Genomic DNA, 7,852 nt, shown 5'->3' with positions numbered 1-7,852 from the left:
CCCTCAACCTGACCCATTTACACCCTTACAGGCAGGGGTGTTCACGGTACGGTGCGGTTTTTGACTATTTTTAGCATTGCACTTTATGGTGCGGTTTAGTCAAAACCATAAGTGCGTCGTACCTAAATTTGTGGTTATATGTGCGGTGCACTATGATGCGGTTTAGAGTTTAACCCAAAATTATAATCGCAACGCATCTCATTTTAACGGTTACATGTGTGGTACGATGTATAAGATGCGGATTTAAGACAATATATTTTTCAAATTTTGGGTTTTTCTATTCCAGCCCAAAACTGATTTTTTTCCTTTATTTTAAGCCAAGTTTTAAACTATTGAGCTAATTTTTCTTTATTTTGGGTTGACTTTTCTTATCAACACTTGCTAAGGTTATTAATTTTTTTTTTTTTTTTGAAAACTAGGGTTATTAAACTATTAATAATATATTTAATATTAACAAATAAATATATTAATATATAGAGAGGGTGTGGTGTGATCCTGTGCGGTGCGGTTTGTGCGGTTTTCTTATTATAAAACTGCAAACTGCATTGCACCATGCGATGCTGTGCACTATTACTTGCAATGCGGTTATGCCATGTTGCAGGCAATTTTAGTGCGGTTTGATGAACACCTCTTACAACTAAAGATAAAAATTTGGAATTAAAAAGGAATTATATGATCTTCATTGATTATACTGCAAGAACAATGTCTAATATGAGATGTTGCCTTATTGCCATAATTAATGAGCTATACAAATGACATCTTTGGTTTTTTTTTTATTTTTATTTTTTTATTATTATTTTTTTTTAATAATGAAATTCTTTGGTATTGTATTGATCTAGAAAAGTTTCATGAAATAATGAATTTTTTTATATACATTTTTGTACCTTGTGAATTCCGCCCTTCTTGAGGGTTGGGTGCTTGTCTAATGTCAACCTCGACCCTAGATTGGAGGCTGAATTAGTGTGAGCCAACTAGATTTCAGGCTTAAAAGAAATTTTTTTTTTTTGATTGAGTTTATATATATACAATGAAAGAGGGAGAGTTGAATCATGGATATCTCTTTTAGAAAGAGTAAGAGGTATCAATTGAGATATAAGGCTCTTAACCTAATTAAATCCTAATGTGTCCAAAGTTCAAAATAAACAAAACACACTTAACCAAAAAACTTTCAGTAAGCAAGCTCATGCACTACAATCTTTTATTTTTGAATGCCAAAAAGTATCAAGGAAAATATCTCCAAAAAAGAGAATCAAGGGCAATAAAAGACTTCAAACTCTTGTACTACAATTGATTCTTGTTCTTTACATATATCGTATTTATTCTTGAATCATACTTAAATTAATCAACTATTAAATACTTATGTAATTAGAAAAAGACAAAGATTAATTAATTGTAAGTATCATCAAGACACGGATATTGTTGTTGTTATTATCTTATGGCAAGGGCGGAGCTTGGTCGATTGGGGGGGGGGGGGGGGGGGGATTACCCCCTGGCTCCACCCAAACCCCCATTTTTTTATAGTATACATATGACAATCATATATTTTGAACTTTATGTGGTTCAAGTTGAATTTTTGTTAATGTTTTGCATTGTTGGAGAAAGAAATCTAAGATAATGTTATTTTCAAATTATGTTCCATAGTGATTAGTACATATACATACATTTTTGTATCAATACAAATACACACGCACTCACGTGCGCATGCACACACACACAATAAGAGTAGAACATAAGAAATAAACGTTTTAAACTTTAATTGAAGAGAAAGAATATTACCTTTCAAAAGTGTTGAACTTTCTTTTTTTTATGTTATGAATTTTTTTGCATAAGAAAATGAGTAAGTAATAAATTTTGGAAACAATAATATAACAAAATCCATAATTTTATATCAATTTCATATTAAACTCTAAAGTTCATGCACATTATTTGCTAATAGGCCTGTCCATGGGTGGGGTTGGGTTGGTTTTGGACCCAAATTGGACTTGACCTGCCGGCGTTGAGTGGAGGGTGGAGGAACCCAAAACTGACCGCCGGCATCAATCGATCGAGTTAGTTTTAGGTGAGGGTGAGTGTTGGTCGGTTTGGTTCAGGGACGGACGCAGGAATTCAAGCTAGGGGGGGCCAGAAATAAGCGGAAAAAAAAAAATTTCGGGAGGTTGTTGTGGACCTTTTTTAATGTAAGCCCGTCGAATTTCATCTAACAACCTATAAAAAAAAATTGCTATATTATGGTTGAAAATTTTTTATCAAGGGGACTCTGAAATTTTATCACTTTTTTATTTTATAGCAATTACAAAAAATTGCTCCGTTTGATAAAAATTGAAATCTATAGAGTAACATGGGGAGTTGAAACGACGATGCTTCGCTCTTGTACCAATAAAGTCACTATAACTTAGTCAAGTGTCACAGTCACTCTCTCTCTCTCTCTCTTTCTCTCTGTCTCCTCCTTCCACCTCCATGAAGGAGAGGACTTTTGGGTTTCCTTTCTCTTCTTCTCTCAAAATTTGATACTTCCAAAACCCAAAAAGACAAAAACCTCTCTCATTTTGTTAAAAACTCCTACATTTTTTATTTTCAGACATCCTTAATCTCTGTCTTTACTCATGGCCAAACCTAGACCTTGGAAAAAGGACTTGGATGCCTACGCCATTAGAGGCACTACAACGGTTGTTAAAGGTAACAGACTTTTCAACTAACACAACCCCATTTCTTTGAAAAATTTTCAATTTCAGAGATGTAATTTGGTGGAGTCGTTGAAGTACGAGAACGGAAAGCCGTTGAAGTATGAGATGGGTCTCGCAACTCACAAACGTCACGGTGTCACGGCAACACGGTGTGGGCGTGGGCGGCGGCGTCACGGCGTGGGTGAGTGGGTCTCCGTCTCTCTGAGTACTCTCTATCTCTACTTTGTCTTGCCTCTCTATCTCTCTGTCTCGCCTCTCACTTCCGTTTCTTTTTTTCTTTTGTTTCCTTCATTTCGTGTTTTGCTTTCTCCGTTTAGTTTTGGACTGTTGAGAGTGAGAGCTGAGTGTTTTTTTTTTTTTTTTTTTTTAAAGATTTACATGGGTCATGGGCTCCTGGGCTGGCCGAATGATGGGCTAGGGTTCATGATTTTTGTGAGGGGGGCTGGGCTAAAAACTCAGGGGGTGCCGGGCTAAAAACTCAAGGGCCTAAGCCCTTTTTTTTGAAAATTTTACTTGCTAAAAAAAATTTCTTTTGGACCTAAGGGGGGCCCGGGCCCCCTTAGCCCTCTACCTGGGTCCGTCCCTGGTTTGGTTGGTCGCTGGAATCTGTAAAAATGTTGCCAGAATTTGCATTTTTTTTGCAGGAATTTGCATTTTTTTTTTCGCTAAAAATTGCTGAGATTTGGCCGAATCTAGCTAAATCCCACAACCCTAGTTGAGATCTAGTTGGATTTAGTCAAGATCTTGCTAGGTCGGGTCAAGATCTTGTCAGATCTAGCTTGATTTTGTCGGATTTGGCTTGATTTTTTATAGAGCTCTAATCGAGTTCAGGTTGCTCGGGTTTTGGAGAAGCAAACCCGTCACTTGACTCGCTAACATCGATTCTTGGAATCGGAAACCCACCGTTGACTAATTGGAGTTTCGGTTCGGGTTGTAATCGGGTTGACGTTGGGCAGGTTGGTCGGTTTTTCGAGCCATGGTTAGGTCTGGACACCCCTATTTGCTAACATAAAGTACATGCATAATGGTTACTATTTGATTTTAAATTGTAACTGTAAAGACCCAATTTGAGTTCCTAGCCCAGCACGTGGATGGATTTAGGCCTAAAAAGCCCAAAACAATGAATTTGTGGAGGAATGGGTTGGAAAACTGGGCTTTAGTTGGTCAAACAACGAGCTAGATAGGTTTGATGACAAAAAGATGAAAATGGACAACTGTAAAATGAAGAAAGAACGTCCTCGGCGAAATACAAGGACAATAGTTCTTATATAATACTCTTAGATAACGTTACAAGTTTGATTGCGGATTGCTACAGTATTTATTTTCTCAATTTTCCGATCTCCCATCTTGTTTTCTTCTTCTTCTTTTATACTTTCCACCTTCCACTTGTATGCTAGATGGTTAGGGTTGATACTTGTCCCATCAGCACTTCTCATAAGTCCTCAGATAGTAGCTGTTCAGGTATCACTTCTACATTAATGCGGCCAGGGGATTAGCTGCAGTGCATTTAATGCGGAGGTAGCAGCTTTCTCCCCAGATATTTTGAGGCTCATCCTTATCTTATATCTCTGCAGTGGTTGTCCACCCCAACTGAATTTCAGGATTTGTCATCCTTACTGTCAAACCATCTTCTAGGACCTCGGCCAAGTTCGGCCGAGGAAGTTTTCATCCTCGGCACACTCTCCAGAGCCATTATGACCAAACCCCACATTTTATTTATCAGCACAATCTCCTCTGACGAAGACATCTCCTCCTCGGGTAGATCCTCGTTCTCGGCTTGGGCCACTGGCCCAATACATGAATAAATAATGAACTTCTGGGCCCAAGGGCCCTATAGTAACAATTTAATCATTTTATGAGTAACATAACCAACATAAACTGTACTAAGTTTAACTAATTAATAAAAGTCATTGCATGAGAATTATAAGTGGAATTGCGTGCATAAATGGTTACTGTATGGGGTAGAAATTCGAGGCCCAATTAATGATTGGGCTTGGATCAAGGCCACTAAAATTCATTTGTAAATATGGGTTTATGGACCAACACTTGGACTCCTAAATGATAGACTATGTCAAAAAAAGAAAGTAAATGCAGAAAGATTAGATTTAACTAGGTTGATTAAGGGAAAAGAGTTAAATTTATCTTTCCTCAGAATGGTTGAGGAGCCTTTTACACTTGATGGATTACAAAGGTAAGTATTTTCTTTCTAGAATTGAGGATTCGATCTTTGTTCACTAGGGATCCGCCTTTAGGATACTTATCCCATCCTCCCTTTTGAGGCCATGCTAAGTAGATTATAGGCCGTGCTAGCATTGTTCAAGTGTCATTCAGCCATTAATGTGGCTGGTATGATTGGTGTAGTGTATTCAATGTGGAGGTGATGAATGCTTTTTTGGAAAGCTTCCCTTCCTCCTTATCCATACTAGTCACTATTGCCTCCCTCAGCTCCCATATTCTGGCCTCGTATGGTCTCCATCTCACTTTTCTCGCGTGGTCCTTATTCGAGGGTCTTCCTTGAGCTATCCAACTCTTCGACAAAATGCCCCTTTTTCTGGGTCATTTGGGCCTACTTGGATCAAGTTGATTATCACTTGGGCCTTCATACTCCTCATACCAAGCCCAATAACACTAGTACTCTTAGCCTCTCACAGTTACTATTTGGTTTCAAATTGTAATAATTTAATAATTTTATAAGTAACAAAACTGACATAAGCTGTACTTGAGATTTTTACCTAATTAATAAAAGTTATTGCATGAGAATTATAAGTGGAATTTTGAATATTAAATAATTACAACATGATTTTTATTAATATATAAAAATCCTAACAAATAAAAAAATATAATAAATATGCTATTTTTAACGGATTTTCTAACATAAAATACTGCTTTATATTGGCATAAGCATCATTTTATTATTATGATTGTTCTTAAGTATTTTATAGATGTGTTCGTGTTGTGTTCATGCGTTATGTACTTGTTTCTATATATGTTTGTAAATGTATGGAGACACGTATATTAATTATAAATTTTACTCTTTGGAGTCAAACCTTGACTTCGCCACTAATTATAGGTTATTATTATTATTATTAACTTTTTTATTTTTGTCAAGAGGAATCAGGGACACAATTTTTTTTTTCTTTCTTTTCTTGAGAAACATGATGTTTGGTATTGTTAGCGAAGAAAAAGTGATTAGTCTATATATATATATATATATATATATATAACCGAAGCCTCTGTTGGCACCACAATTTTCCACGTCAGCACAATATTTAAAAAATAAAAAATAAAAATAAAAACATTATAACACCTCAAAACCCTAGCAACCTTACCCTCAAAACCCTAGCAACCTTACCCCTCTCTCAAGTTAAGAAATATAAAGCCACAGTTTCTGCAAACTCTCTCTCTCCAAACGTAAATATCAAATTCAACCCCTTTAATTTCTCTTTATATTTTTGAGACTTCTATAGAGTTATAGTGAGTTATGCTGATTTTGTTTTTTGTGTGTGCGTATAGATGGTCATAATACTCCGGTATTCCAAGAAAAATTTGTGTTTTCGTTAATTGAAGGCCTTAGAGAGATAAGTGTTGTAGTTTGGAACAGCAATACAAAAGACGATTTCATTGGCAGCGGAAAGTAATTACTTTGTCTCATATTTTTGTTTTTTGAATTGATTTTGTGTGCTTTTTAGACCCTTTTGGATCAATTTTGTTAATTGAGTGTTTTTTTTTTTTTTTTTTGATAGGGTCCAATTGGGAAAGGTTCTTTCAAAGGGTTACGACGACCGCACTTGGTATCTGTATACTAATAGTGGGGGGTAAGTGCTATAAATTACTAACCTTTTAAGTGTATAATCTGTTTCTAAAATTATCTATAATATTTTGTCCTCCGAAAATTTTATCTCTTTAATTTTATTATATTGTGTTTCTTAAACTATAGACAGATTTTCTTTATTTCTTATTTTCAATAATAAATCATTTTATTGCAATACCGGTAATTGTTTGAGAAATCCAATATGTTCATATCTCTATAGAATAGAGAATAGTAGAATCCAATTTTATTACAACTACTTAAATTGAGTTGACTTAATTCCGTACAATTACAAAGTATAGCAAGAAAGATAATGGAATTAATTTTTGTAATTTTTATTTTCTTTCCATGTTTTTATTGTTGATGAGAAATTAAGGCTCAGTTGTACAATATGTGTAAATTTTTCAGAAGGCTACTTTAAATAGTAAGTCAATGTGTCTCTTACATTTGGGTATTAGTTTAGAATTATTTTCAAATGATTGTACTAATAAAAGTGAATGTGTATAAATTTTGTTTAACTATCCCGTGCATCGTACGGGTTAGCGACTAGTTTATGTAAAAATGATTGTTCACGGCTCATAATTGATCACTTTAACAAGATGTGACAACAAATGTAGCAAGTGACATAATCCTAAAAGTACTGTTTTTTTAATGTGCTACTTTGCATGTTAAGTTGTTACGATTTTACAAGTAAGGACCATGTGTTTAAAAGTCAACCGACTAGGTCCAATGAGTTAGAAGTTTTTTAACGTTATTTATCATTGGCATTGTTGTACCGTTATTCTTATTTTTTATCATCATGCAAAGGCACAAACATTTCAACTCCTATTTCCACGAGTATTGCCTTGTATATAGACTTATTTGGAAATGAAAAAGTTCACGACTACCATCAAAACCAGTTTTTGTTGTCTATTGCACAAAACCACGTGACCTCTATCACTATTACTCATAGTCAAACCACCACTTTTGAATTTTGATTCTTTAACTCCATGAAAATTCAAGGTTTTTATTTTTATTTTTAAATTTTTTATAGTTGATAATTTTAAGTCATAAAAATTATAAATTTGTAAGAGGGTATGTTTAGATGTATATCATATGTTTAAAATAAATTCATATATTTATATATACTCATTTAGTAATCGCAACATCATAAATTGAACTGTACTTTTTCTTTTTTAGAAGGAAATTGAACTATACTTTTTAAATGAAAACCAATGCTTTTTACCATTGCTAATCAAAATTTCCAATTTATTATCACTACAATATAATGTACACATACCTCATTACAATATAATTATCAAGAAAACAAAATCTGTTAGAAGAAATATTTCTGAACTAAAATAAAAAAGTTAAAAATCTA

This window comes from Quercus robur, chromosome 2, assembly GCF_932294415.1.
Source record: "Quercus robur chromosome 2, dhQueRobu3.1, whole genome shotgun sequence".
In the NCBI taxonomy this organism is placed as follows: domain Eukaryota; kingdom Viridiplantae; phylum Streptophyta; class Magnoliopsida; order Fagales; family Fagaceae; genus Quercus; species Quercus robur.
Note: the sequence above shows the minus strand (reverse complement) of the source record.